The 22,442-nt window shown below is 42.5% G+C and overlaps 1 protein-coding gene and 1 pseudogene across 1 annotated transcript in view; both read left to right on the plus strand.

Annotated features, from left to right (window-relative positions):
- The first annotated feature begins 442 nt into the window (after window positions 1–442).
- Window positions 443–9,387, plus strand: LOC139412393 (chromaffin granule amine transporter-like; annotated as a pseudogene).
- Window positions 5,768–22,442, plus strand: part of LOC139411262 (chromaffin granule amine transporter-like) — a 46,692-nt gene continuing 30,017 nt past the window's right edge. Inside the window, exons 1-2 of the mRNA XM_071157319.1 lie at window positions 5,768–5,861; window positions 6,116–6,289. The gene's annotated coding sequence lies outside the window, so the exon portion shown is untranslated. The remainder of the gene's footprint in view (window positions 5,862–6,115; window positions 6,290–22,442) is intronic.

Below are 22,442 nucleotides of genomic sequence, written 5' to 3' on the forward strand. Positions count from 1 at the left end.
TACGACAGCACTCTTAGAAAAAAAATTGCAATCTAGAACCTAAAAGGGTTCTTCAGCTGTCCCATAGGATAACCATTTTAATAACCCTTTTTGGTTATACCTAACCCTTTTAGGTAGAACTTTTTTGGGTTCCATGTAAAAACCCTTTCCACAGAGGGTTCTACATGGAACCAAAAAGCATGCTCCTATGGGGACAGTCAAAGAACCCTTTTGGAACCCTTTTTTCTAAGAGTGTAGTTTGTGTGTAGTTAGTTTAGGACAAATTCAAATGTAGTGGTGTAATGATAATACAGACACGGTTACACCTACAGACCTTCTTGTGACTAAATTGGTAATCAAATGTTAATATTTTCAAATATGTTTTAATTATCAACATATCTGTTTCTTATCCAAAAAAAAGGGAACTGTTCTGTAGCTATTGTCCCAGGGAACGTGGAGAGCTATGTCGCTATTCAACCCCTTGGTGTGGGCGCGGGAGTGGCTGCGACAGAGCAGAGGCTCCACCAGATTGGTGCTGGTGGTCGTGTGTGTTGGGCTGCTACTGGATAACATGCTGCTTACTGTTGTCGGTGAGTCCAGACAACCCACACACACACGCACACGTACACACATACACACAAACACACACTTTCAAATGTGCATGTAGTTGTGTACCTTAGATCGGGTAGTGATATTTGTATTGAAAAAGGCACGTCACCCATTTTAATATTTAGCTGCAGGGCCAACAATGCAGCTAGCGTGACCATGGCATTTGCCTTTACCTGGCCTGACATCTAGACCCCACAGAGAATAACTCGGGTTGACAGAGAGCAGCGCGACCACATTCCCCCTCATGCAGTAGATCCACTGTGCCTCCCCGGCACTGAGACAAAAGGGTTCCCTCCTTTCCTTTCGCCTGCCTTTTAAAGTGCACAGTCTCCCACAAACCCAAATGTGTTGTCTCTCCTCTCTCGCAGTGCCCATCATCCCAATGTTTTTATATGCCCTGGATCCCCCTACACAGGACACCTTCATCCAGCATGCAGAGGCTCTCTGAGGAGGGCTTCACATTGACCTCAGTCCACTCCTTCTACGACAACACTTCCTACAGCCTCAGAGGCTCTGAGAGCAACCTGTCTGAGGCCCTCCTCTTCAACATCTCCAGAAACTCCAGCCAGGTGAAAGGCAGCACATGCCAGGAGGACAGTGCCTTCTTGGACAAGGAGAATGTTCGTGTGGGACTCCTCTTTGCCTCCAAGGCTCTGGTGCAGCTTCTGATCAATCCCTTCGTGGGTCCCCTGACCAACAGGTTCATGTTCTGGCTTCACAGCAAGTGTTTTTGTGTGTGTGACAAAATCACAGCTAGCTAGGACAGTGTTCAATATCTCATTTATTGAAAATGAAGAAATACAATACACACTGGTTCTAATCATATCCTTATCTTTTTCCCCAAGGGTTGGATATCACATACCAATGTTTGCTGGCTTCATCATCATGTTTGTTTCAACAATAAGTATGCGTGCCTGATACTGACACACACTTGTAACTTGTTACACACAGTTGATAATGAGATATAATTGAGGTAGTGATCTCTAATATACATACCATGACTCTTTCACAACTCCAATGCGTCATCTTTAGATTTGATTTTATCTTACCACAGTGCAGTCATGGTAACGGAGGTTGTGTCCTGTGGTTGTCAGTGTTTGCCTTCTCATGTGCATGCGCCTTGTTGTTTTTTGCTCGCTCTCTTCAGGGAATTGGTTCCTCTTTCTCCTCCATGTGTTGTGTTTCACAAAAACCTCCCCAGTGTTGTAATAGAATATGAACCATTTTGTCCGAGCATCTTAATGTCTAAGTGAAAAGCATGTCTTCTCCTGTAGGGCTGGGAATGTTGGCCAGTGTGTACACAAGTAATGAGGAGAGAGGCGTAGCTATGGGGATCGCACTGGGTGGACTGGCCATGGGGGTTCTCGTGAGTTACTCCACTTTTTTATTTTTTATTTGACCTTTATTTAACTAGGCAAATCAGTTAAGGGCAAATTCTTATTTACAATGACAGATTACCAAAAGGCAAAAGGCGGGACGGGGGCCTGAGATTAAAAATAAAAAATAAATACAATATAAATATAGGACAAAGCACACATTACAACAAGAGAGACAACACAACATTACATACAGAAAGACCTAAGACAACAACATAGCAAGGCAGCGACACATGACAACACAGCATGGTAGCAACACAACACGGTAGCAGCACAAAACGTGGTACAAACATTATTGGGCACAGACAACAGCACAAAGGGCAAGAAGTTAGAGACAACAGTGTAACGGTGTGAAATACTGCCAGAAAGGCTTAGATTAAGAAAGGAGCAGATCCTGGTGGTCCTGTGTGGCTCAGTTGGTAGAGCATGGCACTTGTAAATTGTGCGGTCAATTCCCACTGTGGCCACCCATACGAAATTGTACTGTATGCACACATTACTACTGTAAGATGCTTTGGATAAAAGCATCTGCTAAATAGTAAATGGTTACGATGAAACGTGTCTTACACTAACACATGCCAAATGTGAAATCATCATGTGGAATACATGTATAATCAAGGACTTTTTCTTGCAAATGTCTTTGACAGTTGGAGCGCCATTTGGCAGTGTGATGTATTCATTTGTGGGGAAGACTGCTCCTTTCTTGATCTTGGCCTTTCTGGCAGTATTTCAGTATTTCCGTTTATCTGTTACACTTTACATTACAGTGTAATTATTCCTGTAATTACAGTGTAAGAAGTATTGTAATTACTCAGTGCAGTGTAATAATGAGCAATAACAATTATCATTACACCTGTACAGTAAAGTCTGTACTTATAATGTACTTTGCATTACTTAGGCTTAGGGTCAGGCCAACGTTAGGGTTATGGTTAGGTACAGTGTAATATGGGAAATTACTATACTTGTTGTTACACTGTAATTACATGATACACAGTAATAAGAACACTGTAATGTCAAGTGTTACCAGATTATCTGTTGTGGCTACCAGTCAGAATGAACAGTTTAGACAGGCAAGCTGTTTGTATTGTTCGGAGAGGACAAGGTATATTCTAGGAATGTTCCTTAATGCCAACTGACTGACTCTCTAAACACACAGTGTTACATCTCTGCCATCAAAGATTTCACCAGATGTGAGTATACTTTTCACCTTTTCTTTCAAGATAAAAGATTTAAAAAATAAGTGTAACCCAGCCACAAAATGAACATAACTGACTTGATCAAGTCAAAAAATGGGGCTTTATCTCAATTCATCTTTCCTTGAGTCCTCAAATGCTATCTCCCACCTCTTTCACAAAACCATTAGAGAAGAAGGCCTGGGGAGGGACTTTGGACCTTCTCTTCCAATACTATAGAGTAGAAGGCGAGGAGCTAGGATGTGAGGAACCGCGGAAATACAAATTCGGATTGAGCCAGAGTGTGTACGAATCAGTGTTGTTTAAGATGCACCGAACAGAAGCCACCATTGCATTAAATTATACGTTGTCTTATTTTATAATGTTGACATTTCAGAGGTCTCCTCCCTCACGCTAGAAAAAACAAGACATTTTTCCTGTCTCCTCCGGCTTAACATTTCACATTAACTTACAGAGTGTGGATGGCACTCCTTTACTGACCCTACTGAAGGACCCCTACATTCTCATTTGTGCAGGTGAGTCTGGGACTTGACTGTCAGAATAACAAACCAAAGAGTAAGGCTAAACACAGAGGAAATGTCCCTAATGTCAATCTATTCCCTGTTAGTGCACTACTTTTGACCAGGCCTTATGGGTGAAGTAGTGCACTAAATAGGGATTACATTGCCATTTGGGATGCAGGCATAGTCGTAAAACAGAAGTGAGCTGACCTTGGTGCTTTGGTTTCAGGCTCTCTGTGCTTCGCCAACATGGGAGTTGCCATTCTGGAGCCCACACTTCCCATCTGGATGATGCAGACCATGTGCTCTCCCAAATGGCAGCTTGGTACGTTTTTGCGTCACGTTTTTTTTCTTTCCAGTAAATCCTATGGATTAAATAGTCCTTCCTTTGTTTGACAGTGTTTTGCGTTTGATTTGTAGGTATGGCTTTCCTACCAGCAAGCATTTCTTACCTTATTGGCACCAATTTAACAAAACGTGAAGGTAGGTTTTCGTTGATCCTCTCCTGGTTACTTCTATTTCTTCCTATCTATCAATTATCAATATATAAAAGTCTAGTCACTCAGAAAATAAGTTCTCATGTAAGCCTGTGGGGGTTGTGTGAATCAGTGTTAGTGTCTGTGTGAATGTGTGTGTGCAGGGTCAGACTGCCCGAAATGCTGGATGTACTGGTATATTTTTTGCCCAGTGGTCCTGTCTAACTTGTTATTTTTGCGCAAAATGATCATTATCTGGTCCCATTCCTCCTCTGTGTGTGTGTGTGAGAGAGAGAGTTGTTGATGATTCCCATTAAGGAGGAGGTATTTATCTCTCCACAGGTGGCTGTGCTCCATGTTTGGAATGTTTATTGTTGGCATCGGTCTTATAGTTACCCGTGACTATTATTTCCTATGCACACTTGTGGCTCTGCAATATCACAAGGTAGTTCAATGAAGAATCATCCATCATATTTCTTGTCCTATAGGTTCATTTTGCAAAGAACATCTATGGTCTTATTGGTCCAAATATAGGCCTGGGGTTTGCTATTGGTGGGTGCCGATGTGTTATATAGAAACACATATGAATGATGGTCTGAAGCATCAGAGAGACAGACAGACAGATATAAATATAGCCACGGCCCAGCTCAAGTGTTGACCCAAGATCAGCGTCCAGGGGCAACTTAATCCTACTTTGTAGTGGATATTGTCTGCTATAGAAGTACAGTGGTCTCAGGATGACTGCAAGCCAGGGGTTGAGACACATACGCCTTAAGGGAGTTGCCTGCAAGACCCATGTATTGTGCTGAAAAATAAACCAAAATGGTGGCCTCTGTGGGTCTGAGTGGATACTGCACCCCCGGCTGGCTATAGGAGTGAGTGGCTTATGTCATCTTCAACAAACGGAAGTTCTTCGACTTTGCAACACTGCTCAATATGGACCTTATTTATACGTTATTATAACCATGTAACCCAGGGAAAACAGAGAACATCAAAGTGACTTCTGTTTCCTTTATCTCACCCGCCATAACATGCCCACACTAACCAAGAGGACTTTTCAGATGGGTGGCGGTGCGGGCTACAACACACAGTTCATGCAACACCCGGGCCCCAGAGGTCCCCCTGGCACGTCCCCAGCAGGGATGGGTCCTGCTCGTTTTCCGTCAATGGGGCCCCTCAGGGCCAGAGGATGCCCCAACACCCAGGCTACCCCAAGGCTCAGCAGGGACACACTAGGCCGCAGCAGGGACTCAAATGCCCATACAACGCTGAAGTGAGTCTCCCTCAGCGAATGACTTCACATATTTTCTAATGCAAACCATTTGTAGACTGACAGCCATAAGTTGAAAATATACAGTGTGAATTATAATACTATGTTAACACCTACGTACATTTTATTTATTTTATTAAGCTTGAGCTTTATATTGAGTTTAACCTAATGTCGTTTTTTGTTTGTGTCCAACTTCACCAACATATCTGTCGAACCCCTATTCCTGTCTGTCTGTTGCACAGCCTGCTGGGCTGTACTGTTTTCACACCCTCCCTCCTATGTGTGTGTATGCCCTGGCTGGCTACTGTAATAATACCCAAACTAGAGTCCAGAGTACAAACCAGTGTTGTGCAGTTTGCCTTTCCGTCGGAGCAGTTCAACGGACAATGAACTAGCGGCTGGGGGAGTCGGTGGAGTTTACAACATCTTCAACCAGGCTGCAGTCAATGGGAGACAGAGTGAGAGAACTCATTCCACTTTCATTATATTTAGGTGTGACATTGTCCCAGATCTGTTTGTGCCGTCTTGCCAATGGCCGTAAGAGTTGGAAAGACGGCACAAACAGATTTGGGACCAGGCTTCTCTTTGTGTGTAGAGATGTAGACCTATGTTGCCTCTGAATGCCAAAATCTCAAAGCAAAACACATTGCTAGTATTTTTTGTCCTCCATGTACAGCAACCTAACCCTGCTCTCATTTTCTTTGTGTTCCAGCTGGGCAGGGTGATGCCTGGTTATCCAAGCTCTCCCCTTCTTGGAAACCCCACCCCTCCCATAACCCCAGGCAGTGTGATGCCCCCTACATGTCTCCTGGCCATGACGTCAAGCCCACTTTCCTGCCTGACATCAAGCCAAACACGAACTCCCTACCCCCACCACTCCCCACAGGTAAACCCAAACATGACACTAGTGGTGTGTTTTCACCAAACTCACTTGTTGCAGATAAAAATCATCAGTGTGTGATGACGTCTTGCACACAAAATGTACCTTCTCACACCATTTTAATTATTCTAATGTTCAATGTGTTTCCATCACATTTCCAACTCTACCAATAGTTTTGTCACAACATCTGTTGTGTTAAATACCAAATGTGCCTACTCTGGGCACGTGCACTCTAGCCAACATCTCGCAGATAGAGGCTAATTTTTAAAATTTTTTTTTTTTAAAATTGTACCTTTATTTAACTAGCCAGTTATGAACAAATTCTTATTTTCAATGACGGCCTAGGAACAGTGGGATTTGTACCTTGAACGACAGATTTGTACCTTGTCAGCTCGGGGGTTTGAACTTTCAACCTTGCGGTTACTAGTCCAACGCTCTAACCACTAGGCTACCCTGCCGCCCCAATGGCTAGAAGGGATCCAGCTTTTGTTGAATTAATGTCAGATTTGACTTTTTGTAGCAGGTTGGGAGAATCTATGCAGCAGGTTAGCAGAATGAACGTAGCATAATTAGGTTAAGGTTAGGAAAATGTTTAGGATTAGCTAAAATGCTAAAACAAAAACGGAAGCCCTTATAGGCCATGACTCAGATACAGTGCGGGTAAACTAGTCTACATGATGAGATTATGGATCAGAGCAAGAATTTTTTTTATTTTTCAAAACGGCAGTCTAGCATTGATTATTATTATACCAGAATAAGACCCTCAACATTTATTGGAAAGGAGCATCAAGCTCATACCATGCACTTTCACCACCCTGTGAAGTTCATCATCATTTATTTCATCTGTTGCCTAATGGCCTAAACGGCATTGTTTCCTGAGTTGAAGTGGGAGGACCACACACCATGTCATCACGTGACTCCAAGTCTATTTCAAATTATTGTTATTATATCAATATTTGCGCATTAATGCTTTTCCGCCGCCATTTCTTGCATACCCTTACAAAAAAGTTATATAGGAGTCCTGTAGGAATTCAACCTTTTGTGAAGGAGTTGTGCAAGTGTCCTGCAGGAATCCTGTTCGATTGAAAAAATCCTCCAGGAAGTATGAATTGTCCTGCAGAAATGTAGAAAAATCCTGCACAAACCTGACAATTCCTGCAGGACCAAACCCAGAGTGGCTCCCGAGTGGGGCAGCAGTCTAAGGCACTGCATCTCAGTGCAAGAGGTGTCACTGCAGTCCCTGGTTTGAATCCAGGCTGCAATCTAGAAGAAAAAGAAAGGCACACCTATTAGGCGAGGTGCTGGCTAACGGAGTGGAAAACTTGAAAATAAAGGAGAGCCGCACACTCCAGGAGCTCAGATGCAAAAATGTAATGTCCAACGTTTCGACAGCCAAGCTGTCTTCATCAGGGTATAATCACAAACACTGCGGCATGACTCGTTTGTATAGTGTCAAAAGACACAGGTGTCTGTGATCATGGCCAAGTGGGGCCTAATATCATTGGTTAAATATCAAATATTAAAATGGCATAAAAAGAGCAGCATACAAAAAAACAAATGGATAGCATACGATCATAGATTCATTTTAGACTACACAAGCTAACAAACAATTACAATGGCAAAGTCACAATAATCACAAGAATGGCGTCAGATCAAAGTCTACGTTGAGACCGAAAGGAGCAAGGGTCTTTAAATTAAAGATCTTTAAATTAAAGACCTCTCATTTTAACAATAAATTATCAAGGTCACCCCCTCTCCTAGGGAGGGTGACATGTTCGGTGCCAATATAAAGTAGAGACGAAATCGAGTGGTTTGCTTCCAAAAAGTAGGCTGCATCACATTTGGCCATGATTGGGAGTCTCATATGGCAGCACACAATTGGCCCAGTGTTGTCCGGGGTAGGCTGTCATTGTAAATAAAAATGTGTTCTTAACTGACTTGCCTAGTTAAATAAAGGTTCAATTAAAAAAAATAAAAACTGGCAATTCCTATGGCAATTCCTGCAGGACCAAGTCAATTATAGGTTGAATCCTGCAGGGCCAAGTTAACTAAAGGATTTGAGATACAGTATGCTGTGACAACAGAGAAAATAGACTTTTGAAATATAAAGCAACATCAGACATTTCAGCAGATGAGAAATGTAACACATGAAAATGTCCACATGCAATAAATATAGTGTATGCTATTTTTATTTGATAGATACCAACACAATTGATAACTTCAGTCAATGTAATTTATATGAATGTGTATATCATGCAGCAAGTTTAAGAAACACCTAAATCCATACTCTGAATAAATAAATACAATGTAAAAAAAAGTTGTTTTCAGTTAAGTGGTTCAACCCTTTCTCAGTCTACCTCCCACTTCTGACACCAATGTAATGAAACAGGCAGGGAGCATTAACCCAGAGATGCAAACTAGTCACCTTTCGGAGAGATTTGCTGTTTTGAAACCAAAATAAGTGAACTACAGTGGGGCAAAAAAGTATTTATGAACATTAATGCAGATGTGCTCTAGTCCGAATAAACTGAGATTGAGGACAAGTGATGTCAGCTACCGTTAGCTAAAAAGGTCAGATCTGTAACATAAACGTTAGCTAATTAGCTAATCTGGCATTAACATGGGCCATCATAATCAAAAATGCTGATTACTGGAAAAATTCACATAACATAATAGCTAGTTACACATCTCTCCGGGTGGAGTTACAGTCCCTTGCAGCACAAGTAACCAGTCCGTTAACAGATCAACAACAGTAATGTCCATGCAGCTGGATGGCCCGGTTCAGTCCTTAAACTGGCTAGCATAGTTTACCTCCTGATTGCCAAATAGCCTGTTTCTTCGTAGCTTGGTTTGTTAGGCTAGAATTTCACCCAAAGTTGGAAAAAGAGAACTGGATTACTGTTGTGTTTGATCTTCACTTGTGTGTCAAATTCTTTAGAATGAAATCCTTAGCTAGCGCTGGTTCTGAGAAGCTTTTCCGAACGCCATCTGTTGTTGTTATCCTCAAATCCACAGGGTACCACAGGCCATAACATATTCCCTCACAGCCCCTGAGCACAGCCCTCACCTCCCTGAAGGCTGACCGCTGCTTGGTAACCGCCTGAGTGTAGTCAGGGTAGATTCGGATCTGGTCTCTAAGTGTGAATATCACTAGTTTGACCTCGGCTGCTTTGCGGAGGATTGCTTCTTTCTCTTGGTAGTAGTGGCATCTTATTATGAATGCTCGTGGTGGCTGGTCATCCCCCGATCTCTCTCGTAGAGTGCCATGTGCGCTGTCTAGCAGTGGGGGTTTATCCAGACCCGAGTGCCTGTTATAGCATCTCTGCCATGTAGTGCGCTTGCCATCCTTCTGTCTCTCTCTCACACCAATCACCCGTAAATTCTAGCTTCCAAGTTTTTCTCTTTCATTTCCTTGATTTCCTTTTTCTTTTGGAGAACATTCCTTTCCAGTGTGGTGATCGAGTAAAAGTGGACATTAGCTAAGGTCTCCAGGCTGGTCATGCGGATGTCCAGTGCCTCGTGGTTGGATCTAGCCTGTTCAGTGGCAGTTTTCAGCTCCTCTCTCAGCTGGATAACCTGTATTCGTAACTCTACCGACTGCATCTCTGCCTTTTCGTCCACGTTGTCAATGAATTCCTGCTTAATTTCAGTTAATGCCTGTAGAATAGCTTCTTGTCCAGTTGCCTCGCCTGTGTATTGTTCGGCCTTTGGAGTAGCCTCACGGTACTTGGCTAGGCTCGCTGGTCTGTTAGCATTATCCTTAGGCTGATTCTTGCAGTTGGTGCTTGGAATCGTTGACAAAAATGACAAAGACGTGACAGTAAGCCTTAAAATTGAGTCTCAAGTTGTCGAGCGGTATTTTGATCAAAATTACAATATGCCTATATGTTTTGGAACAAACCGTTAAAATATTTCAATGTTCTAGTGAGGAGCTCAGAAAAGTACGTCCTCACATGGCGCCACTCCACATCCTCCCCGTACATGGCTTTTAATCTTCTTCCCATTAAGCTTTTCCATTTACAGAATCTTCCCTTGCTGACCCTGGCCACAACAAGATATGAGCAATCTACCATTTAAAATTAACCGGGCTAGTTTAACTTCATCTATCTCTTTCTCTATGGCATTGGTTAGTCAGATAGGGTGTAAGTGAGGCCCTGTGGTCTCATCAACCACTAACACAACTTTCCACTCTGACACATTATTACGCTTGCTTCTTACCTTGACCCTCTTTTTGCTTTCTATACGAGACGCTCCATTGCCTTCATGATCTCTCTTCTTCCTATGTCTTTCCACTACAGACCATTCAGCTCCTTGAGCCTCATCCTTCCGCTCCATATCATCAGAACGGTCACCCATATTGATCGCATACCAGCACAGGTGTTGCTTCTCCAACCTCTCTCCATTTCGTCCACACTACTCGCCGCCATTTTCCTGGACCTTCTCCCACTCATCAAACAAAAGTTTCCTCAGTCCATCTACACGTTGAGGACCTATCCCCCAAATTCACACACACATTAATCGAATTGAAGACAAGGGGCTTGTTTGACATCGACTGAATTGCAGTCAGCGACTGATCTACCCATTGGACTTTCTCTAGAGATAAATCAAATCAAGCCCAAACTGCAATGTAGTAGGGAGTTGTAGTCTCCAACAACAGACCAATATTCTAATGAACTACAATGACCATAATCCATTGAGCGTCTACTAGTCCTGGCTGTGTTTCTTTTACACCTGCTACAGAAAAGAGACAAAAGAATGAAGGACAGACACAGGTTGCATCGCAAGGTATCTCTACCTGAAAATACCAGGCCCCCAGTGTCCAATCTGGAATGTTCTGGAAAGTCAAGCGCTCTGCTGGTTGACTATGGCGTAGCAACCTAGCGGTGCCAAAAGCCCTGGTCTGCAAGGTGTAAATTACGATTTGTTTATTATGAAGTTCGATCCCCACTGTGAATTATTTAAAAGATCTCTACAAATCGAGATATTTAGTTAAATAGTTATCCATTCCGACTGCTACCTTTGTCGTCACACAAGATCACATGTTGACACAGACCAATCATGGGCTGGCAGAATGGGCAGGTAGAATGAAACGGCAACATCGACCATGATCCTATGCTAGTTACGGCCACTTTCACCATGATCATTAGCAATTTATTTACTTATTTTGTGTTTGTGCCATTTAGCCCCATTCAGCAATATGGCACGCTTCAAATTCAAATACTTCCGGCTTCATGCGCCATCAGGTGTTTTCCATAGGAATATGTGGATGATGTCAGCGTTATCGCTATCTACTGGTTTTAATGTAGGCTATATGGAAAATACTGAACATGACCTAAGTGATTGATAGTTGGTATTCGGCAATAATAAAAGTATGCCTTATTTACTTTGAAGAACGATTAAAATTATGATTTTGTCAGACAACATAGACAACATCATCTAGTGATGAGATGACTTGAAATTAAATAAAGTCATAAAATAAAATAAATGTAATACAGACAAATGAAATAATTTTAAAGTAATGTGAGTAATTGATGGTTAATAAGTAGGGCTGTAACGGTACATGTTTTCATATCTAACTGTTTGGTACGGAGACCTCTGCACTGTGAACCCAAATGAATACATACAGTTGAAGTCGGAGGTTTACATACACCTTAGCCAAATACATTTAAACTCAGTTTTTCACAAATCCTGACATTTAATCCTAGGAAAAATTCCCTGTCTTAGGTCAGTTATGATCACCACTTTATTTTAAGAATGTGAAATGTCAGAATAATAGTAGAGAGAATGATTTATTTCAGATTTTTTTTCTTTCATCACATTCCCAGTGGGTCAGAAGTTTACATACGCTCAATTAGTATTTGGTAGCATTGCCTTTAAATTGTTTAACTTGGAACTACCCATCCCGGACCCGGGAGAATTGTCATTAAATGACACTAAGTAGCATAACGTAACGGACAAAACATCTTACTAGAAAATATTAATATTCATGAAATCACAAGTGAAATAGATTCAAACACAGCTTAGCCTTTTGTTAATCACCCTGTCATCTCAGATTTGGAAAATATGCTTTACAGCCAAAGCAAGACAAGCATTTGTGTAAGTTTATCGATAGCCTAGCATAGCATTATGCCTAGCCAGCAGCAGGCATTCTGGTCACGAAAATCAGAAAAGCAATCAAATGAAATCGTTTACCTTTGATGAGCTTCGGATGTTTTCACTCACAAGACTCCCAGTGAGATAGCAAATGTTCCTTTTTTCCAGAAAAATTATTTTTGTAGCCAAAAATTCCGTTAGTTCTTCACGTTTGGCTGAGAAAACGACCGAAAATTGCGGTCACGACAACACCGAAAAATATTCCAAATTAGCTCCATAATTTCGACAGAAACATGGCAAACGTTGTTCATAATCAATCCTCAAGGTGTTTTTCAAACATCTATTCGATAATATATCAACCGGGACAGAGCTTTTTTCAGTAAGACCGGGTGAAAAAATGGCTACCTCTGTCTTTTGCACGACAATTAAACAAAGAGCCATCAGGTGGACACTGACGCAATGTTGTCATTCAGGCTCATTTTTCGAAATAAAAGCCTGAAGCTATGTATTGTGATACTAGACACATTAAGGAAGCCATAGAAAAAGGAATCTCGTTGATATCCCATTCACTGCTCAATAGGGATGCATAGGAAGGGACTCTTATTTAGAAACCGCTGTGTTCCTGATTGGATTTTTCTCATTCTTTTGCCTGGAATATCAGTTCTGTTATACTCACAGACAATATCTTTACAGTTTTGGAAACTTTAGAGTGTTTTCTATCCTATTCTGTCAATTATATGCATATTCTATTTTCTGGTCCTGAAAAATAGCCCTTTAACTTTGGGAACGTTATTTTTCCAAAAATAAAAAAAATGACCCCTAGATTCAACAGGTTTTTAACTTGGGTCAAACGTTTCCGGTAACCTTCATCAAGCTTCCCACAGTAAGTTGGTTGCATTTTGGCCCATTCCTCCTGACAGAGCTGGTGTAATTAAGTCAGGTTTGTCGGCCTCCATGCTTCAACACACATTTTCAGTTCTGCCCACAAACTTTCTATAGGATTGAGGTAAGAGCTCTGTGATGGCCACTCCAATACCTTGACTTTGTTGTCCTTAAGCCATTTTGCCACAACTTTGGACGTATGCTTGGGGTCATTGTCCATTTGGAAAACCCATTTGCGTCCAAGCTTTAACATCCTGACTGATGTCTTGAGATGTTGCTTCAATATATCCACATAATTACCTTTCCTCATGATGCCATCTATTTTGTGAAGTGCACCAGTCCCTCCTGCAGCAAAGCACCCCCACAACATAATGCTGCCACCCCCATGCTTCACGTTTGGGATGGTATTCTTCTTAACAATGGTCATTATGGCCAAACAGTTATATTTTTGTTTCATCAGAGCAGAGGACATTTCTCCAAAAAGTTCAATCTTTGTCCCCATGTCAGTTGCAACACGTAGTCTGGCTTTTTTATGCCAATTTTGGAGCAGTGGCTTCTTCCTTGCTGAGCGGCCTTTCAGGATATGTTGATTTGGGACTTGTTTTACTGTGGATATAGATACTTTTGTACCTGTTTCCTCAAGAATCTTCACAAGGTCCTTTGCTGTTGTTCTGTGATTGATTTGCACTTTTCGCACAAAGGACATTCATCTCTAGGAGACAGAATGTGTCTCCTTCCTGAGCGGTATGATGGCCGAGTGGTGCCATGGTGTTTACACTTGCGTACATTGTTTGTACAGATGAACGTGGTACCTTCAGGCATTTGGAAATTGCTCCCAAGGATGAACCAGACTTGTGGAGGTTTACAATTATTTTTCTGGGGTCTTGGCTGATTTTTTACATTTTCCCATGATGTCCCAAAGAGGCACTGATTTGGAAGGTAAGCCTTGAACTATATCCAAAGGTACACCTCCAATTGACTCAAATGATGTCAATTAGCCTATCAGAAGCTTCTAAAGCCATGACATCATTTTCTGGAATTTTCCAAGTTGTTTAAAGGCACAGTCAACTTAGTGTATGTAAACTTCTGACCCACTGGAATTGTGATTCTGTGAATTATAAGTGAAATAATCTGTCTGTAAATAATTGTTGGAAAAATTACTTGTCATGCACAATGTAAATGTCCTAACAGTCTTGCCACAACTATAGTTTGCTAACAAGAAATTTGTGGAGAGGTTGAAAAACAAGTTTTAATGACTCCAACCTAAGTGTATGTAAACTTCTGACTTCAACTGTAATTTTTTTATTTTTTTTAATAAAAATGTCTATGCCTGTGCTGTGTTGTATGCCATTGCCTTGTGAGTAAATCTGATCTGATAAAACATTGTAGGCTGTATTCGTTTTAACGGAATAGCCTATGTGCACTTTGAAATCAAATTTCGAATCTTAACTTGCGGATTTCAAACTACCCTTTCGTGAGGTGCGGATTTCAAACTATTATTTTGTGAGGTTCAGCCGGGAACTCTCTAGTTCTGTAATTGGAGGATTCTCAATCATTTTTAAATCTCCAGTATTTGAACATTTTGGATTCACAGTCGATTACAACGGCGATAGACAGAGTTGTGGGTGAATAGTTAATAGTGTGTTTGATACTGCTCAATGAGAATAGCCTATAGACTGCTTTCTGTGTTTGCAAACATTGCCGCACAAGGGCGATGTGCGCAAGTTGGTGGCACAACAAGGAGGAGTTTTTATAGAACAGCAGCAAAATAAGCAGCTATTTACAGTAGAAGTCAGAAGTTTACATACACCTTAGCCAAATACATTTAAACTCAGTTTTTCACAATTCCTGACATTTATTCCTAGGAAAAATTCCCTGTCTTAGGTCAGTTAGGATCACCACTTTGTTTAACAAATTTGAAATGTCAGAATAATAGTAGAGAGAATGATTTACTAAAACGTTTATTTCTTTCATCACATTCCCAGTGGGTCAGCAGTTTACATACACTCAATTAGTATTTGGTAGCATTGCCTTTAAATAGTTTAACTTGGGTCAAACGTTTCCCACAATAAGTTGGGTGAATTTCGGGCCATTCCTCCTGACAGAGCTGGTGTAACTGAGTCAGGTTTGTAGGGCTCCTTGCTCACACGCTTTTTCAGTTCTGCCCACAAATTTTCTATAGGATTGAGGTAAGGGCTTTGTGATGGCCACTCCAATACCTTGACTTTGTTGTCCTTAAGCCAATTTGCCACAACTTTGGAAGTATGCTTGGGGTCATTGTCCATTTGGAAGACCCATTTGCGACCAAGCTTTAACTTCCTACTGATGTGTTGAGATTTTGCTTCAATATATCCACATACATTTCCTGCCTCTTGATGAATCTATATTGTGAAGTGCACCAGTCACTCCTGCAGCAAAGCACCCCCACAACATGATGCTGCCACCCTTGTGCTTCACGGTTGGGATGGTGTTCTTCGGCTTGCAAGCCTCCCCCTTTTTCCTCCGAACATAACGATGGTCATTATGGCCAAACAGTTTTATTTTGTTTCATCAGAGCAGAGGACATTTCTCCAAAAAGTACGATCCCCATGCGCCGTTGCAAAACGTAGTCTGGCTGTTTTATGGCGGTTTCGGAGCAGTGGCTTCTTTCTAGCAGAGTGGTCTTTCAGGTTATGTCGATATAGGACTACATCCACAGGTACACCTCCAATTGACTCAAATGATGTCAATTAGCCTTTAAGAAGCTTATAAAGCCATGACATAATTTTCTGGAATTTTCTAAGCTGTTTAAAGGCACAGTCAACTTAGTGTATGTACATGTCTGACCCACTGGAATTGTGATACAGTGAATTACAGTGGGGAGAACAAGTATTTGATACACTGCCGATTTTGCAGTTTTCCTACTTACAAAGCATTTAGAGGTCTGTAATTTTTATCATAGGTACACTTCAACTGTGAGAGACGGAATCTAAAACAAAAATCCAGAAAATTGACATTGTATGATATTTAAGTCATTAATTTGCAGTTTATTGCATGACATAAGTATTTGATACATTAAGGCTCGTATGAATGTCCTGCATAATGTAATGTTTGTGTCATCATCGCAAATCAACTGCATTATACTTAAAAAACACTTCAACCAGTAAAATGGCTCTTTGGCTAGCTTTTGTTACAGCCTATATCAATGAGCGTTAGCATTCTAGCACACAACTGCTGCATCTAAAATAGTTATTTTGCAAATACCTTAAAAAAAAGGTAGGGGATAACCAGTCAGAAAACCAGTCAGTATCTGGTATGGCCACAATTTACCTCATGCAGCGTGACACATCTCCTTCGCATAGAGTTGATCAGGCTGTTGATTGTGGCCTGTGGAATGTTGTCCAACTCCACTTCAATGGCTGTGCAAAGTTGCTGGATATTGGCGGGAACTGTACCACGCTGTTGTACGTAATCCGGAGGTTGCAGAGTAGTCTTATTCTCCGCACAGATCGTGCATGCGGCGATGAACACGGAGATGTTAGGAACCATGGTAGGCCACCAAAAGCGTTGTCGCACAAAGGCCAGGGTGGGAACGCTGCGCCTCAGAACCTGCTTCCCTATTCCGCTCAGCACGGGGTGGAAAGGATGGTCTCTGGTTCCGGGGTTGTAGCTGTGGAGCTATAGCGGGGTGACAGCACATCCGGCCTGACATTCTTGGATCCCGGTCAGTATGAGAGGGAGAAGTTGAACTGGATGAAATGCAGGGCCCATCTAGCTTGACTGGAATTGAGACACTTGGCGGTGCGGAGATATTCCAGGTTCTTGTGGTCAGTCTACACAATGAACGGATGTTCCGTCCCCTCCGGCATATGGCCGAAGAATATGGCCGACTGTTGTTCCCATACTGCTGTAGCCCATGGAAAGCCCTCCCGGACATTAGCGTGATGAGGTATGCTACCTTAGTGCGGTCCGAGGGGAAGGAGGAGGGCTACAGCTCAATGATGAGGGAACACTGAGCGAGAAACTTCTGACAGGTGCCCAACTCTCCATGGAAGCATTCCGGGGGAGTTAAGCGGGGTTCCTGGGAAACCGGGGTGGCCAGGGAGGTGGCGCTGCTAACAACCGGGTTATTGAGGTGCTGGGAGGTTACCATCGTGGTAAACTGCCTAACAGACAACCTGCAGAATTGTTCCAGCAATGTGTTCAGCGCTCGGTCCAGGCGTTCGGCCAAGTTCTGGAACCCTTCCATAAGAGCACGAAGCAACTCCTTGTGCCTTCCAATGATGGCTCCTTGGGAGGAGATGGCATGGTGGAGCTGGTCTGAGTCTGCTGGGTCAGTCATGGCCAGTTCGTACTATCACGTTTTAGGGAAGACCCAGATGCAGACAGTGTCAAAGTAACAAATGTTTATTACTAGAACAGGGGACAGGCAAAATGACAGGTAAAGAGCAGGAAGAGGTCAGTAATCCAGGTCAGAGTCCAAAAGGTACAGAACGGCAGGCAGCCTCTGGATCAGGGCAGGCAGAGGGCAATAATCCAGGGTGTTGTGACAAGGTACAGAATGGCAGGCAGGCTCAGGGCAGGCAGAAGGGAAAACCGGGAAAATGCTGGTAGGCTTGACAAACAAAACGAACTGCCAACAGACAAACGGAGAATACAGGTATAAATACACTGGGGATAATTGAGAAGATGGGTAACACTTGGAGGGGGGTGGAGTCAAGCACAAAGACAGGTGAAACAGATCAGGGTGTGACAACAGGACTAAGATTGAATCCTACAACACCGGCTCTGACGCTCGTCGGATGTGGCAGGGCTTGCAAACTATTACGGACTACAAAGGGAAACCCAGCCACCAACTGCCCAGTGAAGCAAGCCTAACAGACTAGCTAAATGTCTTTTATGATCGCTTCGAGGCAAGCAACACTGAAGCATGCATGAGAGCATCAGCTGTTCCGGACAACTGTGTCATCACTCTCACCGTAGCTGATGTGAATGTTGACCTGTTTAATGTACTTGCTCATAAGGCCGCAGGCCCAAACAGATTACCAGGACGTGCACTCACAGCATGACCAACTGGCAAGTGTCTTCACTGACATTTTTAATCCCTCCCTGACCTACATATTTCAAGCAGACCACCATAGTCCCTGTGACCAAGAAAGCCTAAATGACTACAGCCCTGTAGCACTCACATCTGTAGCCATGAAATGTTTTGAAAGGCTGGTCATGGCTCACATCAACACCATTATCCCAGAAACCCTAGACCCACTCCAAATCGCATAGCGTCCCAACAGATCCACAGATGAGGAAATCTCAAACGCACTCAACACTGCCCTTTCCCACCTGGACAAAAGGAACACCCATGTGAAATATCTGTTCATTGATTACAGCTCAGTGTGCAACACCATTGTGCCCACAAAGCTCATCACTAAGCTAAGGACCCTGGGACTAAACACCTCCTTCTGCAACTGGATCCTGGACTTCCTGACAGGCCACCCGCAGGTGGTAAGGATAGGCAACAACACATTTACCAAGCTGACCCTCAACACGGGGAACCCTCATGAGTGCGTGTTTAGTCCCTTCCTGAACCCCCTGGTCACCCATGACTGTGTGGCCAAACACTACTCCAACACCATCATTAAGTTTGCAGACGACACAACAGTGGTAGGCCTGATCACCAACAACATTGAGACAGCCTATAGGGGGAGCTCAAAGACGTGGCAGTGTGGTGCCAGGACAACGACCTCTCCCTCAACATGAGAAAGACAAAGGAGCTGAACGTGGACTACAGGAAAGGGGGGCCGAACACATCCCCATTCACATCAACGGGGCTGTAGTGGAGCGGGATAAGAGTTTCAAGTTCCTTGGTGTCCACATCACCAACAAATTATCATGGTCCAAACACTCCTAGACCGTCATGAAGAGGACATGACAACACCTTTTTCCTCTCCGGACACTGAAAATATTTGGCATTGGTCCCCGTATTATCAAAATGTTCTACAGCTGCAACATCGAGAGCATCCTGACCGGTTGCATCACCACCTGGTATAGCAACTGCTCGGCATCCGACCGTAAGGCGCTACAAAGGGTAGTGCATATGGCCCAGTACATCACTGGGGCCAAGCATCCTGCCATCCAAGACCTCTATACCAGGCGGTGTCAGAGGAAGGCCCTAAATATTGTCAAAGACTCCAGCCACCCTAGTCATAGACTGTTCTCTCTGCTACCGCATGGCAAGAGGTACTGGAACGCCAAGTCTTGGTCCAAGAGGCTTCTAAACAGCCTCTTACCCCCAAGGCATAAGACTCCTGAACATCTAATCAAATTGTTACCAAGACTATTTGCATTGCCCCCCTATCTTTTAAACCGCTGCTACTCTCGGTTGTTATCATCTATGCATAGTGACTTTAATAACTCTACCTACAGTGCCTTGCGAAAGTATTCGGCCCCCTTGAACTTTGTGACCTTTTTCCACATTTCAGGCTTCAAACATAAAGATATAAAACTGTATTTTTTTGTGAAGAATCAACAACAAGTGGGACACAATCATGAAGTGGAACGACATTTATTGGATATTTCAAACTTTTTTAACAAATCAAAAACTGAAAAATTGGGCGTGCAAAATTATTCAGCCCCCTTAAGTTAATACTTTGTAGCGCCACCTTTTGCTGGCGATTAGAGCTGTAAGTCGCTTGGGGTATGTCTATCAGTTTTGCACATCGAGAGACTGAAATTTTTTCCCATTCCTCCTTGCAAAACAGCTCGAGCACAGTGAGGTTGGATGGAGAGCATTTGTGAACAGCAGTTTTCAGTTCTTTCCACAGATTCTCGATTGGATTCAGGTCTGGACTTTGACTTGGCCATTCTAACATCTGGATATGTTTATTTTTGAACCATTCCATTGTAGATTTTGCTTTATGTTTTGGATCATTGTCTTGTTGGAAGACAAATCTCCGTCCCAGTCTCAGGTCTTTTGCAGACTCCATCAGGTTTTCTTCCAGAATGGTCCTATATTTGGCTCCATCCATCTTCCCATCAATTTTAACCATCTTCCCTGTCCCTGCTGAAGAAAAGCAGGCCCAAACCATGATGCTGCCACCACCATGTTTGACAGTGGGGATGGTGTGTTCAGCTGTGTTGCTTTTACGCCAAACATAACGTTTTGCATTGTTGCCAAAAAGTTCAATTTTGGTTTCATCTGACCAGAGCACCTTCTTCCACATGTTTGGTGTGTCTCCCAGGTGACTTGTGGCAAACTTTAAACAACACTTTTTATGGATATCTTTAAGAAATGGCTTTCTTCTTGCCACTCTTCCATAAAGGCCAGATTTGTGCAATATACGACTGATTGTTGTCCTATGGACAGAGTCTCCCACCTCAGCTGTAGATCTCTGCAGTTCATCCAGAGTGATCATGGGCCTCTTGGCTGCATCTCTGATCAGTCTTCTCCTTGTATGAGCTGAAAGTTTAGAGGGACGGCCAGGTCTTGGTGGTTTGCAGTGGTCTGATACTCCTTCCATTTCAATATTATCGCTTGCACAGTGCTCCTTGGGATGTTTAAAGCTTGGGAAATCTTTTTGTATCCAAATCCGGCTTTAAACTTCTTCACAACAGTATCTCGGACCTGCCTGGTGTGTTCCTTGTTCTTCATGATGCTCTCTGCGCTTTTAACGGACCTCTGAGACTATCACAGTGCAGGTGCATTTATACGGAGACTTGATTACACACAGGTGGATTGTATTTATCATCATTAGTCATTTAGGTCAACATTGGATCATTCAGAGATCCTCACTGAACTTCTGGAGAGAGTTTGCTGCACTGAAAGTAAAGGGGCTGAATAATTTTGCACGCCCAATTTTTCAGTTTTTGATTTGTTAAATTTTTTTTGAAATATCCAATAAATGTCGTTCCACTTCATGATTGTGTCCCACTTGTTGTTGATTCTTCACAAAAAAATACAGTTTTATATCTTTATGTTTGAAGCCTGAAATGTGGCAAAAGGTCGCAAAGTTCAAGGGGGCCGAATACTTTCGCAAGGCACTGTACATGTGCATACTACCTAAACTAACCGGTGCCCCTGCACATTGACTCTGTACCGGTACCCCCCTGTATATAGTCTTAATTTAGCTATTTTACTGCTTCTCTTAATTACTTGTTACTTTATTTCTTATTCTTATTCGTATTTTTGAAAATGCATTGTTGGTTAGGGGCTCGTAAGTAAGCATTTCACTGTAAGGTCTACACCTGTTTTATTCGGTACATGTGACGAATACAATTTGATTTGATTTGAAAACTCACATAGGAACCCAAAGGAGGAAAAGGAGAAAGTCAAAAGCTCCGGCTGAAATTTAGGAAGTCAAAAGCTCCAGCTGAATTGTCCTTATCAGTTGTCCAATAGAAGAGGGAGTAAGAGTGTGCATAGTGTGACGATAGATCAGAGGCCATTAGTCTCAGAGGTGTAAAGATACAAATCAACTGAGAATGTTTATCATGTTTTATTTTTTTGTTCATGTTTTATTTTTTGTTCATTTACAAGTCATTTACAAGTTTATATAATGTTGAACAGTATGGAGTTAATGTTCAAAATGGGGGACTGATGGGGTATAAACGTTAAATATGAAATATCCTTATTCATGTTACTGAGAGAGCAAGGGGAATGCAAAGAGTTTACATTCTGTCAGAACATGTTAGTATCAGATATTAGGTATCCTATGGAGACGAGAAGGGCCACAGTCTGGTTTCAGTTGTTGGGTTGTAATTAGAAACACTTGCTACCCCAGAAGTTAATGTGTAGGGGTCAATGGAGGTTGGATATAAGCCAGGGGCTTAGAATTTTACTAAGTAAGGGGAAAAGCAATCACATGGTTGCAGTCACTGATAAGGGTGGATAGCTGTGGATTAGTGAGGAATGGGGGCCGAGGTCAGGTCAGGTCACACGAAGGGAGAAGGAACAGTTCATTACCCATATCATTTAACTTCCTGCCTAGCAACTGAGAAGTATTGGCTGTCCAGATATGTAAGGAGTAGACTTAGCACAGGAGGAAGTTATAAATATATGTACTTGTGTAAATATGTCTCTGTCTTATGCAGCTGTGTGACCCAGTGGGTGAATAAACTTGGTTTGAGCTGTATTAGTTTTCCGTGAGTTTTGACTATGTTTAGTTAGAACCTAACACTCAGAATTCAATCAATTGTATATTTTCTCACA

Source organism: Oncorhynchus clarkii, chromosome 6 (assembly GCF_045791955.1).
Source record: "Oncorhynchus clarkii lewisi isolate Uvic-CL-2024 chromosome 6, UVic_Ocla_1.0, whole genome shotgun sequence".
Classification (NCBI taxonomy): domain Eukaryota; kingdom Metazoa; phylum Chordata; class Actinopteri; order Salmoniformes; family Salmonidae; genus Oncorhynchus; species Oncorhynchus clarkii.